This window comes from Leptonychotes weddellii, chromosome 8 (assembly GCF_054177405.1).
Source record: "Leptonychotes weddellii isolate Sample4059 chromosome 8, ASM5417740v2, whole genome shotgun sequence".
NCBI lineage: Eukaryota > Metazoa > Chordata > Mammalia > Carnivora > Phocidae > Leptonychotes > Leptonychotes weddellii.
The window spans coordinates 8,906,664-8,922,758 of NC_138376.1; the positions used below are offsets into that span (position 1 = coordinate 8,906,664).

General features: G+C 43.3%; 1 protein-coding gene across 13 annotated transcripts in view; it reads left to right on the forward strand.

The window, feature by feature from the left end:
* The window catches only part of ATXN1 (ataxin 1), a 380,804-nt gene that overhangs the window by 10,880 nt on the left and 353,829 nt on the right, over positions 1-16,095 (forward strand). The window lies entirely within an intron of this gene.

The following is a 16,095-nucleotide window of genomic DNA, read 5'->3' on the forward strand; positions in this document are numbered from 1 at the left end:
GCTTATAAGCATTATCTAAACATTTTGCATAAATAATGGCCTCCTTACAGTGCTCACAGTTGATGGTTAAACGTGAGCAGGGAAATAGTATCGTTCGTGCTGTACTCTATTATGCTCGTTAAGGTTTTTTTTTTTAAATTAAAATCTAGGTTACAAGTATTTCTGGTTCCACTTACTTTGTAAATATGGTAGGGCTGCAGTGAAGTTATGACCTAGCTTGCTCACAGGCACCATGTCTGTAAAGAAATGATTCATTCATTTATTCACTGTGTCTTTTTTAAACGAGTACATGGTACTGTGGGAATGAAAGTGAGTAAGAGCTCCCGGAAGGAGGTTGCATTCTTCGTGGTCAGGTAGGGGAAAGAAGAAATGCCCGGAAAGAACTAATACAAAGGAGAATGGGGTGAGTTGTCCTTACTGGGGTAAATTCTGACACTGAAGGAATTCAGAATGATGCTGAGTGGGATGGTGAGGAAAGACTTTGAGGAGGAGGGATCATCTGAGTTCAGCTCTGAAGGCTGGTTAGCATTTCTGTGGGAAGAGATGGATGGAGCCGGGGAACACCGTGTAAGTGGCTGGGACGCAACCAGCGAGCGCCTGTGATGTAACCACCAGGCCATTTTGGCTGGAGCACAGGTGCTGGTGGGCATCTTAGTTGTAGACCGGGTGGGAACACAATTGCTGAGAGGTCAGGTCTGGAGATAAATTTGGAAGAGTCATTGGCATAGAAGTGGTCTTTGAAATTGGGCTTTGGGTTTGCCCGAAGTTTGCCAGGCAGGAGGGGGGAATGACTGTATTTCAAGGGCTGGCATCAGCGGGCGTGGAGTACGTGGAGGGAAGGTGAGAGGCCGCGGAGAGGAGCTGGAACGTTGGCGCAGTGCAGCCTTTGTGTGCTCGGTCTGGGGAGACCGAGGGGCAGGGAAGGCTGGTGCCAGGCTGCAGGGGTGGCTGGGTGGGTGAGCGGGTCTTCTCCCTGGAAGCTCAGTGCCAAACTGCAGCTCAATGAAATCATGTTGAAACCTTTATTTCTTTAAGACCTTTAAAAAAAAAAAAAGAAAGAAAGAAAGAAACCTGAGCTAATTTTAGCTAAATCTAATATGTGTGTGTATGAAAATGAATGCCGCTTTTGAAATGCAGTGTGCATGCAGTATCTCTTTTCATGTCAACAAATGATCCCTCTCTTTTCCTCTAAACAGTTTTATTAAGATTTTCGGTGGAGCCCTGTACATATTAACAACAATTCCAGCCTTCCTTTTGATCTTTTCCACCGTCGATTTATTCATCTCATGCGATAGGCGTAAATCACATTGTGCCATCTACTTGACTCTGGAGCTGTTGTTCATTTGTGGCAATTCATTTACTGTACTTTGATAAAGCACAGGAATATGGGTGTGTTTGGTAACTTTAAAGGCTCTCCTGGAGGCTTTATGTGGATTCTTTTAAATGTGAGATACATATAACACACACACACACACACACACACACACGAGGCCCAGCTTTCTGAGCAATTTGGCTTTCCATTTATACTTTCTAGAAAATAAAGAAATACAGAAATAGTGAGCCTTGACTCTAGGATGAAAACATTCTAAGACTCCATGGCTCAAAGTGAAGGGGAAGTCTGGACCTTATCTGGTTACATGTCTGTGGGTGGGCAGTCTGTTTTAATATCATTAGAGAAAATTTGCAGATTATTTAAAATTTTTTATTTTTGGACCCGGGTTATTCAGATGGGTTGCTTTTATTCCCCAAACTAGCTCAGAATGAGGTGGTGACTTCCCTACCTTCCATAAAAGACAAGAAGGTGAGGACAGGAGCCAGGGGGATGGAGAAAACACCGTCAGGGGCAGATCATTCTGTCTGCACGCGTTTACCGAGCATCTCCTACATGAGAAGCATTATGCCAGCCAGGCTCTAAAGGATTTATAGAGATGGTCAGTCGTTCACACTCACTGCATATTAACTCATTTAATCCTTACTGCAGTCCTTGGAGGTAGGCACTGTCATTATCCATCCAGCAGATGAGGGAAACCGAGGCACAGAGAGGAAAAGTAACCTGCCCCAGGTTGATCAGCTGTTCGGTGGGGAAGTCATGCTTGGCTCCCATCCTGTACTCTTCACTGGAGCCATGCATTGTCTCTCAAGCCCTGAGACCCTGTCTGTAAGAAGCTGACAGTTGAGTCGAGAAGGCAGGGCGTGCCCAGGAGTCCTATTTAAAGAGTCACAACAGAGATGCAGCATCCTCTGGGAGGTCCGGATCAGGGAGGGGTTCGTGGATGCTGAGCCTTCCCCGCTTTGGGTGCTCGCCTATCTGCTCAGAGTTGCAGACAGGCTGTCCTTGAGGTGTTACCTTCCCTCCCCTCACTCTTCCTCATGCCTCCCTGAAATTCCTGCGCACCTTCAATAATTATTAATTGAAGAAAGTGATGACAGTGGCAATATGCTTATCTGTGTTTCCAAGGTTTGGCTTCAGCTGGGCTCCAGAGGCAGTTCAGCATAAAGAGTCCCAGTGAGATAGGGAACTTTTGACTCCCCTGAGAGTTTCCCTGGGTCATTGCTCAGCTTGCCAGATTTGGCAGATACAGACTCTTCATCTCTCCAGTTTGCTAGGTGGTGGGCTGGCAGCGGATGCTAGCTCTAAGAACAAAACATGCTGGGAAAGGAGAGCATGCTCGGGTTGGGGTGGCCATTGGGAAGCCCGGGTCTGCTGTCCCCTCCCGTCCCCGCCGCTCCTGGTCTCTCATTGTTCTCTCCTTCTCTGGACCAGTGGATGAATCTTTAACCGACTCACGTCAGACAGACAGAGAAAGGATAAAGATCACTTTTCTCTTAGGCTGCTTTGGGGAGACCAGTCTGTCTTTCTTACATTGAATGAAAATCAGAGGATTTAAAAAAAAAATGCCTTGAGAGGCACCGTCTCTCGCTTTATAGATGCACAGAACACAAGAGGACTTGGGATTTACTATCTGTGCACTAGCCTGGCAGCCCCAGCCTACATCCCAGCTGTAATCATATGTGATGCATTTTTATTTACAGATTAGGAGGCTCTGAATCTGACATATGACTAACCAGGAATCTCCTCCCTACAGCAGTTGTATGTCATCTGCTTCAGAGGACTAATTGCTTGGCAATTCCCCTTTGGTAATTCCCTCTTTATTTTCTGATGAGTTACTTAACAGTGATGGGCTTGTAGAGCAGAGCGTGGAGTTTAATGTGTGCTCCAGAAACTCCACTGTAGGCCTGGGGGGGATATGTTTTTCGAATCCTGTTTAGCTTTACTGAAGGAACACTGAAACCATTATATGGCCTGTTAATATTTCACTCAATCCGAGGTTAAACACTGAGCGGTGTGCAATTTTCCCCAAGAAATCAAAACCAGGCCTCTTTTTAAAATGTGCCCCTGTGCATTTGAAAATTATTAAAAAGGAATTTAATATTTATAGAATGCTTAATGCCCTTTTAAAAAATATGATTTCAGATGGAGTAGCTTTCCAGGACAAGGCAGAGGGAGGGTGCTGCAAGGGAGGGCAGAGGGACAGTTAGTTTGGGGATCGACTTTCTGTCTCCTGACCTGCCGCAGGGTGATTGGGGATGCTCATTCTCCCTTGCTGGGCCTCAGTTTCCCCATCTACAGTGAATCGGCAGAGGACCCGATGGCCTGGGCCCCTTCTCTACCACCGTGTAGTTCCATGACAAATAGATCTTATTGTAATTCTTCCTCTTAGCTCCCCTAAGACCTTTGCTCTGTCAAACATCATTTGCTATTGTTTGACTTTGTTAGGTTTTGTATTTAATTAGAATTTACATTTTTAGCTATTATTGTGTCATTATTTATAGAGTATGTCAGAAGCGGTGCCTACCATCATTTATCACCCTATCCTATATTAGTTTCATACCTTAAGACTTCTGTCCCTTTTTACTGTTCTTGCTACCATGCCCCAAACACCACCGGTTTCTGGAGTGGCCACGTTGTGACTGGAAGGAATCTTCAGCTAATTGTGGAATTGATTTTTGCAAGGAGAGTGCAGGAGCTCTGCTCTCCTTGCAGCCGTATCAAGAGTCATATTCTGCTTTTAATTTGCAAGGAGAAACTCTTTTGATGTCATTTGGTTTTACCTGCACATGCAGGGAGGAATCTCGAGGTGATTCCTTTTCTGTTCTGACTCAATTTTTCCAATCTGTGTGTGCCGCATTACCTTATCTCATTGGTTAATTTATAAGCAGTTCGTATGCTGTCTCTTGATTCATTACCTTTTGACTGGTTTCTTTAGGCAGCTAGTACAAACAGGAGAGGTGACAAATCAGGGGGTTGCATTGTTTGTTTTGCTGGCAGAGGGGAAGGGAAGAAGCGGTTCTTAGGGTGGGTACCAGCGAGCGCTTTGAAGGCAGGGAGGTTGAGATTTGAATTCTGGTTCTGGCTCCTTAGGTGTGTGACCCAGGCCACATTTCTTGAGTCTGCGATCCTCAATGTCCTCATCTGTAAAATGGGCATGATGACAACATCTGTCGTACAGGATTGTTGCAAGGATCAAATGAGCATTTACTACGCATATTGCATACGGTGTGATCTCAATACATAATAAAAAAAAAAAAAAAAAAGAAGGGGAAGGCATAGAATCGAAGACCTGGGGGAAGAAATGAAGGCAAAGGATAGAGCTGTGTGTTTGGAGGTACTTGGGGTAGGAGGAGTCCCTCAGGGCCCTTGTGGCCAGGGTTTGAATCCCGGATGGGCCTTTGCAACTTGGGAAGGACTGAGCACCCTCCACTGATTCAGGGCTGATGTTCTCCACCGGCTGATGTGCTCCACAGAAGAGGGTGTTCACTACTATGTGATTGATAAAAATACTACATTTTAAACATCTGTTGCCGATACCTCACAACAACAAAAGAAAACCAATAAAAGCAAAAGTTCCCTTTTATCCCACCATCCCAGTCCGTAAATCAAATTTACCTGTATGTGTTGTCTTCTAGTTCTTGATAACTTAACACATAACTTTTTCCAGTTTTGCTTTTTTTCCATTTAGCTTAAAAATTCTCTTTCGTAACCTAGATTTTACAATCCTCATTTGCAAGGATTATGCACTGTTCTATCAAGATGTTCTACCTTCACTTAAGTTTTGTGTTATATGTGGACATTTGCATTGTTTCTAGTTATTTACTGTTATTTTTAAAATTTTTATTATTACAACAATTTTTTTACTGTTATTTTTTTAAAGATTTATTTATTAGAGAGAGAGAGAGAGAGAGCACACAGTGGGGAGGGGCAGAGGGAGAGGAAGAAAGAGAATCTCAAGCGGACTCTCCGCTGAGCACAGAGCCTGACTCAGGGCTCAATCCCACGACCCTGAGATCATGACCTGAGCCAAAATCAAGAGTTGGATGCTTAACCAACTGAGCCTTCCATCATTTATTGCCTATAAAGCAGCAGTGAATATCTTTGTATACTTAAGTATTTACTTAGGTTACAGTCACAACAGAAGGCTTACGTAAACTACCATGGTGGGGGGAGTGACTCTGAATTGCTTTCTAAAAGGCCTGTACTTACTTCCGTTGCTGCTAATGATACATGAATGTGCCTTGCTCCAACCTGATTAATTGTGGGACCTATTCTTTTTTGGATACTATAACAGACTTCTTGGTTTTACTTTTTTATTTTTTTTTTAAGATTTTATTTATTTATTTGACAGAGAGAGACACAGCGAGAGAGGGAACACAAGCAGGGGGAGTGGGAGAGGGAGAGGCAGGCTTCCCGCTGAGCAGGGAGCCCGATGCGGGGCTCGATCCCAGGATCCTGGGATCATGACCTGAGCCAAAGACAGACGCTTAACGACTGAGCCACCCAGGCGCCCCTGGACTTCTTGGTTTTAAACTTTGTATTCCTCTGATCCCTCTCAGAGAGACCACGTTTCCATATAATGTTTATTTGCTAATTTTCTTTTACACAATTAGCAAGTGGAAGTTTTGATACTTTCTAATTGGTGTAGATGAGCTCTTCCTGTGGTCTAGATCTCGGTCTTTTAAAAATCCCATTCGCTGCAGCCACTTTCCCAGGTCTGATTTTCTTTTCCTTCGGTCGTATTACTTTTTGGTGTGTGGAAGTTCAGGTTTTTATAGGACGTCTCTCGTCTCTCCTGTGATTGTAGCCAGGGCCAACCTGGAAGGGAGCTCACATTCTGCACCAGCCAGCGGCTTTGCTGGGCATAGTTCTCATGCTCCTCCGCCCACAGCTTTCCTTGGGAACTGTTCCCTCTTGAAACCCTGTGCTTGTTTACTGCCAAGGGGCCCCTTCCCTCTTCTCCTCCCACCTGCTCCTCACTCTTTGCCCTTCACCCAGTCTGGGCCAGTTTCCCAGAGTCTCCTCTCCCCACCTTTGGGGTTCTCCACCCTCTCCTGCTGACCTGTGTTCTTATCAGGGGGCCCCGCCACGGGAACGGTGCTGGCTGTCTGGCAGAGGCCCTCCCTTGGGCCTGAACAGTCAGTCAGGAGTTTCAGGCCTGGTGAAATTGAACTGTTATCAAAGTTCCTAGGTTGGGGGGGTTGGGGGGTTCAGGTCTGATTTTCATCCACATTAGACTGGAGAGGCTCACCGCTACCCTGCTTTTTTCCTGTTTCCCCTCTTCCTTGGAGAGAGCTCTTTGGGCAGGTGCTTGTGAGCAGTTTTCTAGGTACTGAGCTTTGGGGGAAGTCTGGCCTCAAGGTCTGAACTTGGGCTAGTGGGTCAGGGGGGTGGGGTGGTTTGGGATGTGATATATATTCCCTAAATGGCCTCCCTGGATGTCCTCTTGCGCTGGTCCAACCCATTTTCCTCTCTGAAGCCCAAGTGTATGTTTCTTATGACTAGAGATCTGTTTGCATCTGTTTTCCTTCACTCCTTCCCTGGTTTTTCGGGGTGCTCACGATGAAGTCCACAGTCTGTAACCTGGCTCAGCAGGCTTGGGGGACCTTGCTTATCTCTTTGGCCCTATCCCTCATCTGCAGCCCCTTATTGGCTTCACTTCAGTCCCATTGCATTTCTTCCTTAGAAGCACCTTGCTCTCTCTTGTGTCCCAGCTTTTAGTCTTGCTGCTCTCTCCCCTCCTCCCTTCCTTGACAGCTGCCTGCTCACTGCAGTCTTTCTGGCTAACTTCACCTCATTCTTAAAATCTCAACTGAGTCTTTCCCCCAGGGTTTTATGCTGCCTGTCCAGGCTCCCAGCACCCTGTTTTCCCTCTTCCATAACACTTTGTAATCCTTTTTCCCAACTGAGTGACAGCAAGGACCCCTTTCCCCCCATTCTTGGCATTTGGCATCTAACAGGCCTGCAATAGAGAGGATACAAGCATTTCCCCTATAATGTGAGTTTTTCAGACACGAATTGGATGTGATTCCATCTGTTAAGATAGACCATGACTTATGTCATTGTGGTCTGGAACCAGTGTGGGGCCTAGTAGACCACAGGGGTGGAAGAAGTTTGAGTAGCTTTGTGCATCACAACAAGGGAGGATAAAGGTGATAAAAATGTGTAAGAAGGCTGTGCTGAGGAGAAAGAGTAAAGAGAGGCCCAGTGATGACTTTTCTAGAACAAAGACTATGAGGAATAGGATGCTGGATTCGCTCAGTGATATTTAAATTTCATAGTACTATACCTGTCACCACACAGAACACTATTATTCTAGAAATTCAATGCAGGAAAAAAATTGCTTTGTTTTTTAATGTCTAAAACGGTCTTTCTTGGTATTGAAAAAATTCCTGTTGAGTTTCGATTATGTAAGGATTCTTAGGAACACAGCTATCATGTTGAATGAATGAATGAATTTGAGATTCACCTCTGTAACACCTGTTGTCTGGCCTTATGCACTCTTGTGACCCCAGTCTCCAACTCAGGGGGAAGTTCCTGGGGAGATAATTATCCTGAGGAAATTATTTTATCTGGAAGAGAGTAGTTCTCAGTCCTAAGGAACGTTGGTCAAATTGAGGTAAAGCCCCACAGGGACTGGGGAACCCTGCACCCTCCTCTGTGTAACCCACCCGTGATGCGGTAGGAGGGCAGTCCACCCATAATACCTCTGCGCCCCCTTCGGTTGGCTGGCCAGGTGGCCATCCGCCTCCTCTCTATTGCATACGAGTTCATCCAGAAGTTGCCTGTTGGTGGCTGGTGAGGTTCCCTTTTCCGGGTCTAAGGTGTTCATTTGTGGTGATTGGTGTGAGGGATGATATGCTTCTGATAGAGATTCTGAGTGGTGTGGGAGAGGTATAGAAGCTGAAGTGTGCCCTCCCCCCATGGAAGGCAGTGCCCCCACAGGGGAGTGCTCCGAAGGCCTTTTCCCCTTGCTCTGTTCTGGCAGGTTCCAAGTGGGTGCTTTTCTCTTTCCACAGCTCCATTTTCACGTCACCTCTGGGTCTTCTTTGGTCACGGCAACCCAGACCATTGTGAAGTGTGACCTCGAGCTGCAGCTTTTTTGCGGGGGGCGGAGGGGAGAGACAGTCTTTCTTTCTTTCTTTTTTTTTTGTTTTTTTAATTTTATTTATTTATTTGTCAAAGAGAGAGGGAACACAAGCAGGGGAGAGATGCGGCAGGGAGAGGGAGAAGCAGGCTTCTTGCCGAGCAGGGAGCCCGATGCGGGACTCGATCCCGGGACTCCGGGATCATGACCTGAGCCGAAGGCAGACGCTTAACCTACTGAGCCACCCAGGCGCCCCCAGTTTACTGTTTTATTGACAGGACAAAAGATGATCTGGTTATTTATTCAGAAGTCTCTTTCCATAAAACCTGGCTTTCGTTTGAGGTTGAAGGAAATGTGGCAATAGCATCTAAGCCCAAATTTTGCAGTTTTATTTTAGCTTTCCTGTTCTAACGAAGCCTCGTCACCCTTTGTACCTCTCTTTCCTCTTCAGAAGAAACAGGTTGTATTCCCCACCCGCCCCCATTTTGGTGTTCTCCAAATAAACAGCACTATTTTAAAACTGTGTAAATCAACAAAAAGGGAGGGAGTCATTTCTTTTTTTTCCCCTCCCAGCAAGCTTTAGATCCATTTTCGTCAGCCTAGAGATCAGAATAGGCCAACGGGAGGAAGAAGCAATGTTAAAATGAAGGAGTCTTTTCGAGTGCGACTTTGGAACGTGGATCTTCCAGTAGTAGAGGAGGCTTCTCCAAACAGAACAGTACAGTTCATTTCATCTTCAGGTCCCCGAGAGACGGTTATTAATCTATGGAAATGGACAAAAACTAGCTGTTTGCTATTCTGCTGTGCAGAGAACATTCGGTGACCTGACTAATCTCAGGGTTTTTGTCTCTAAGTGGTGCACTTTTTACTCTTTGCCCTGAAATCTCAGGAAACGATTTCCTCAAAAAAAAAATTTTTTTTTTAACTTTTCCATTTTAGATGTGCAGGGTCTTCAAAAAGACTTCCCTGGGATGAAAAGTCCTATGTTTTCTTGTTTCTCTTGTAGGACTAGTCAAAACTGCCCATTGCTTTTGGGGATCGTTGGCAGCCTGAGCCTCTGATTTAGTAAGGACAGCCTTAAAAAGTGTGGTCATTTAGACCATGTGCAGTGGTTAGTGTGTCACGGGTCCATCACAGGTGCAAACAGTGTATCGCAGAATTCGGGGTGCTTCGGATAAACTGTTTCCCTGGAGAGTCACAGTGACTCTTTGCGTGGAGAGGATCCTCCTCCCTTTCCCAGGGAGGAAGCAGAATGTAAGAGGTTGACCGATGGGCTGGGTTCCAGGGGCCAGAGCCCACGTGGTCAGTGCCCTGACCCTGGCTTTCTGACTTGGAGCTCAGCTCTCTTCGCCATCACCCCAGGAATTATGCAGTTGGGTCTCTGAACTTGTAGACTGAAAAGACATAACTCTGCTTCACTGACGTGGCCCAATAGAGCAATTTTGAGATGTTGCTGGGAAGGAGCGAGAAGACAGCCCCTTGAATACATACGCAACCCCTAGTTACCTGAAATCATTTCATCATCAATTTAGTGAGATGTGTGTGTGGTGCCTAAGCCTACGCTTGGACGGGTAGTGTTTTTCCTTTTGCAGTCACTGTACCTTTAACGTGGAGCTCCTAGAGCTGTGTTTCCTTTAATGCATCACTGTCAGCAGGGCTAGAAACATCAGGAAATCAGACTCATCTCCTATATGGAATCTTGAAATCTGATGCCATCTGAGAATGGATGGGCAGGCATTACGGCCGGATCGTTTCCATGCTGCGAGTACCTACTGTCTTTCTGCTGGACGCCACGGAGAGGGTAGAGGAAGCTCACACGGCCGCCTACGAAGCCGATGTATACCTCCTGAGCTGGACAGAGCGAGCGCGGGACACTGAGTGACTTTTCAGGACGCGTATCTACTGTCCTGTGACATCTAGAGGTTAACCATTTAGTAAAAATCGTCATCCATCTCTTGAAGCCAGGAGCATATCGAATCACTGTGATGGGAGCCTTTTCTTATCTTTGCAGAGGTAATTTGGTGGCTGATGACCAGGCTGTTGGCTTCAGAAATACCTGGAATCTGATTCACTTGGAGACTTGACTGCAGCTAGATTTTATATGCGGAATCCTTATTAGTCATTCTGCAAACAACCAAGGGTGTCTCTCTTTTAGGCCTCCCTCCCCCCCAATCTCTTCACAGCTTTTTCCTAGGAGTCAAGACGCTATAGCCTGGCGGGGGAGTTTTGCTTGGTGATGGAGTAGCTAAGAATGTTTCTCTCTAACAGGTCACAGAGAGTGCTGGTGGACATCTCTTCTTGCCCCAAGATCTTCGTCGGAAGTCCACGGGACTTGGTGTCTTTGCCGTTCAAAGTAGATATGAGCTCGCCAGGAGGCATAATGCGTCACCATTTTATTCTGGGCCACCCTAAAGGATGACACCCAGCTTCAGAGATCTCCTCTCGGACATCATCCCTGAGAACCAGTGTTTTAGGTCTTCCACTGTCTGAAATCTGTTGCCGACGGATTTTTTTTTTTTTTTTTGAGCTGGCTCAGGCTTAGTCATTAAATGGCGAGGGTGATGTTGAATGTTCTCCCTGATCAGTTTGCAGCTGTACACCTTTTGTCAGTTCTAGAACAGCAACTGCCTCTTGAGCTCCTGGTGTGTCTTTACGCAGATATGCTCGAAAACAGGCACCTGTCCATTCTTTCCATCTTGGCTTTTCCCCACAGGCCTAGTCCTGGGATGACCTGGAGTCAAGGTGGTGGAGGGTAAATTCATCTTGCATGGACGTGTTCATGCTTAGGTCTAGTCTGTCTCTCTCACGTTTAAATATGCGAGTGGTTGGTTTTGTGTAGAAATGTGTGGATTGTTGGAGGGGAAGAATTTTCTCCCTGGATTTCTAGTGTTTACAGAAGCAGATAGAAAGAAAGGTTCTAGCATGGATTTAAATAGCAGGGCCTATTTTAACGAGTCAGAGGCCCTTCAAGATGGTACAGAATAAAAATGTAAGTTTAAAAAAAATTTTTTTTTAATTGTAACACAATTTAAACCCCAAAGGCGTATATTAATGTTTTGCCAGGAAAGGGTCAAAACTGAAAATCTGCAACAAAGAAAAACTAGAATAGAAGGAGTGCACACAGAAGTTGACAAGTGTATGCCCCTTGTTGGGAGTTCAGCCCGTGGAATGTTCTGTGGGACAAAAGGAATGGAAGAGATAGTTCAGTAACATTTTGTTCTCTGTCAAAAACCTTCTGAAATATAAATCTGCTGTGTATTGGAGAATGGATACAGCAATTGATTCAAGTTGAATAGCTTTCATTTAACTAGAATATCCCACAGAAAGCTGTGCTTGTTCTGACAACCGTATTTCTGCTTTTCTCGACTTAAAGAAAATGGAATTCATGTTTACATATTTTATAGGATTGTTTTATGGACAAAGACACAGGTCAAATCTCATCTCAGCACAGTGGCTCTTGTTATAGCAGATAGAAATATTTCTAAGTGAGATAAAACGTTTCTAAACCGTGGCCTGTAATAATACCAGGTGGATATTATGAAACCATTTGCAACTATAAAGAATTTGGTCATAGATGTGCTTTTTTAAAAAAAATTTTTTTTTTTAAATTCTAGTCTCTTGCCAACACATATACCCATACATGTACTTTGCATAGTAGAGGAAGAATATGACTATATATTAATAGGAGTTAATTTTATTTTGGATTTTCTAGAACAGATCACCTTTTTTCTTCTCCTCGTGATGGCTCCCTGAATTGTTTCCAATTATTGAAATTTCCTAATTGTTCACAGCTACGGATGTGTCCTTCTGAGGGTCTTCCTGTCTCATCCAACCCAGCTGAAAGCTAGTGGCCAGTGTTAGTGGTTTAAGAAGCTGAATTAGGACCCCCACCCCCGCTAAGGAAGTTCTTTTTTTAATTCTGCAGTTCTGCACCTTCTCAAACAGAAATTAGGTGCTCGTTGTTTGTTTTTTTTCCAACTCCCAGACCATTCTCGCATTGATCCTGGACTCATTATAAATGTAATTTTTAGCAATAACTATTAACTCCTGAAGTATTTTGGCTCTCTGTGGCTTGTGGTTCCGTGGAATCTGGTGTCTTCCCAAGAACATCAAAGATGTAAATACAGACTGTCTTACAATTGTAGGGATATTGATCAAAAGAAGGTTTCTTTAGGAATACAAGTTTGTTAGGTCTGAACGCTGTTCTCCCTTCAAGGTTCTTAACTGGGGCCTTATATTTTGTTTCCTTTCTGTGTTTGTACTAATTTGCTCTTTGGGTTCATTTTCTATTTGGAAACAGCTTTATTTATTTATTTATTTTTAATGCACAGTTCTGAAAAATATAAAACCATTCCAACCTGCTCATTCTTACCTCGGCTCCCTTTTCTGTCTTCCTGCTAGACCACTGCTTCTCTTTCTCCTTCTCTTCTGAGATTTGATCTTGCTCAGCACTTCTCGTGTGTGATTCTGAATTCTATGGTTGAAGTTTCCTGACCACCTCCTCCTTGCATCTGAGTTCATTTCCTGTGTTTAAAGCTTTGGCATTCCATTCACTGTCCTCGTAGTCAGAACTGAAACTTCCAGTGCTAATAAGATTAGTCCTTGCAACACTATTAATTTATTCCTCTCAGTTTCTTACTCCATTGTTATTTCTCCAAGACGAAAATTTCTTTGTCATCGGGAACTTCATTTCGGTGTCACTTCCTCAGTGCCTCCTGGATTTTTCTTCTTCAAGCTGCAGCACCCACGAACAGGTCTTTGACAAATTAGTTGTCCCTACGCACAGTTTACAATATTACACTAGCTGTTTAAAAATAATTAAACTTCTCTCAGTGTTCTTTGCTGTGGGTCAGGAACTTGACTGGTTTTGCCATCCAACACAGAAGTTAATCATAAACGGGTCCTCTGAACCAAATAATTAAAAATAGAGCAAAGTTTCTGAACCAGGCAGTTGGCAGAAAAGTCTGTACTTCCATCTGTGCACAGTTAGGAAAATATTTCATGATGTTTAAATAGCATCAGCTTTGCTCTCTTGTGTGTGAGAGAGTATCTGTGTGACTGTGTGTAATTCACTGCTCTGAAGTCCTGTCTGATTGTTAGCTCATATACTTAGATCCATACATACGGATGTATGTCACTGGCAAGAAGCAGGAAAGCAGGTCCAGGGGTTTTGTGCCTATATATATATATATTTTTTTTTTTTTTTTGCTGGTTTCTGCGAAGAGGGAATGGTCTCGCTTTCCTTTTTAAAATTTTTGTCTTAGCCTGTGACTCAGAAAATTAGAGAGCATTGCATCTTGACTTTGACATCTTTATGCCTTTTGATTCTTGTCTTTTGATTTCTCTACTCACAAAGAATCTTTGCTAATGACTTTTAGGAGCTGTTCTTAGATATGTACAGTGCTGTACAGGAGTCTATTTCAGTTTGGAATGTGGCAGATGAAGCCTTTCTGCTCTCCGGATGGGGATTAATGCCTGGAGTATACATCAAACTCAAACACTTTATGATATAGGTACAGATGTTTGAGTGACTGATTTTGAGAGGAATTTAATCCTTCAACTTGGATTTTCCTTTGTTTTTACCACTGATCTGTATCTCATTAAACATGTTGAGTTTTGGCCAGTTCTCCAGCCTTGATATGCCTTTAAAAATAGATTTTTTTTTTGTTTGTTTAGAAAGTTTTGATTGCTGTATAATATAAAGACTATTTCCCGCTGGTATTTTTCTGTTGCGACTATCTCTTTCTATTCCTGGAAAACTCTTATTTTTAAGTTGTTTTTTTTTTTCCCTTCCCAGGAGAGCTATTGTATTAAATAACAACTAATACGTAATAAATATACCAATGGGAGATTAGAAATTATTAAAAGTAAAAAAAAAAGGAAATGTTTTAATTTCATCCTTTTGGCTCTGAAACCTACGTATTTCTCTGCGTCACCCATTTCTTTATGCTTCTAGAAACTTAGAGCCATGGCATATTCTTAACACTTTGATATTAGAATTGACAGCTGTGTTTTGACCATGCTCACATTAATTAAAATTAAGGAGGAATGTCTTCAGTAAACTTCATTAGTAAAGTAGCAGTGAATTCTTAAGTTTAGCCGTAAAGATCAACCAGAGTTGGTGATTGTTTGATCATTTAGATAGTTTCTCATTCATGATGTTGGAGGGACCATATGCATCTTTTTGACCGGCTTCCTCATTTTAGAGTCAACTTAATTTTGTTCATTTCTTGTAAACCTACTGTGCGCAAGGTACTATTTTAGGAGGGAACAGTAAAGTTGGTTAAGTTGTGGCCTCTGGCTTCAAACAAATTAATCTTTGATTTCCTTTTCAGTATTACTTGGAAGGGACAGCTTTTAAAGAGCTTATAAATGGATCTTGCTAATTGTTATTCTTTGTCACTGTAAGATATTAGGGTTTAACTTATTTTGTGGACTCCAAATACACATAAAGGTGAATGGTTGATGTTTTAAACTTTAAAGTTCATGCTGGATTGGTCTTCTCTTCTATGATTCGTCTAACATTGTTAGACTCCTTCAAAACAGTACCTAGACACTCAAGTTGCTAACACTTCTCTTGTGGGACGACTAAATTTGTTTCTCTCATTCATCTGGGCATCTTCTAGACAGGTGTATGGAATCCGAGTTAAAAAAAAAAAAAACCTGCATTTGATGGTTGCTATCAATGAATTATTGATAAATAAATAAATAAATGACTTATTCAATAAATCATTCAGTGAACAGATATTTATTTACCAGATTTATGATTGAAAACACACGGAACAGTGCACTCACACGTAAGGAAGGTCATCGTGCAGAGAACCGATTCTTTCAAGGATAATAATGGCTTGCTGGCATATTGGGGATTTAGGATATGTTAGTCACTGTGCTAATCACTTAATCCTCACAGTAAACCTAGATGGGTGGCTATTATCTTCAGTTTACAGATAAGGTAACTGGGTTAGTAGTTTGCCCAAGGTCATAGAAGTAATAAGTGGTAGGACTGGGATTCAACTCATATCATTTTAACTTCAGACCCTGTGCTCTTAACTTAATTTTTCTTTACTGCTTACCACCCGGGTCATCATGGGACTTACAAAATTGTTTTTATAAATACTGAGTATATACGAAAAGCATAGTCACAAAACCAAGGTAAATTATTAAAAAAGGACTCAGCGAGGCTCAAGTAACTCTCCACCCGAGTAAAAATTACCATGAATTTGATGAGCTCCATACAGGCCCCCTTTCTTCCCACCTCAGAAAATTCTCACTCAAGAAAAACGGTGTTTTAAAATATTTTTAACAAAAGTGCCCCAAAATGTGAACCATGGCAGGTGATTGCTTCGTTTTCCTTCCTTTTTCTTGTCTCTCTTCCCTGCCTGTCCTGTCTCTTACTTCTTCCCCCTTTTTTCTCTTGCCATCATGGAGTGTAAAGGGGAACTGAGTCAGACCTGCAGAAAAAGGCTGGGGAGAGTGTTCTCTGCTGTGATGTCCAGGCTTAGGTGCCACGGCTAGTGTGGGGGATTCTTGCTGACATGATCATTTCTTTCTTTTTTTTTTTTTTTAAAGATTTTATTTATTTATTTGAGCGCGAGAGAGAAATAGAGAGCACACAGAGGGAGAGGGAGAAGCAGACTCCCCGCTGAGCAGGGAGCCCGATGCGGGGCTCAGTCCC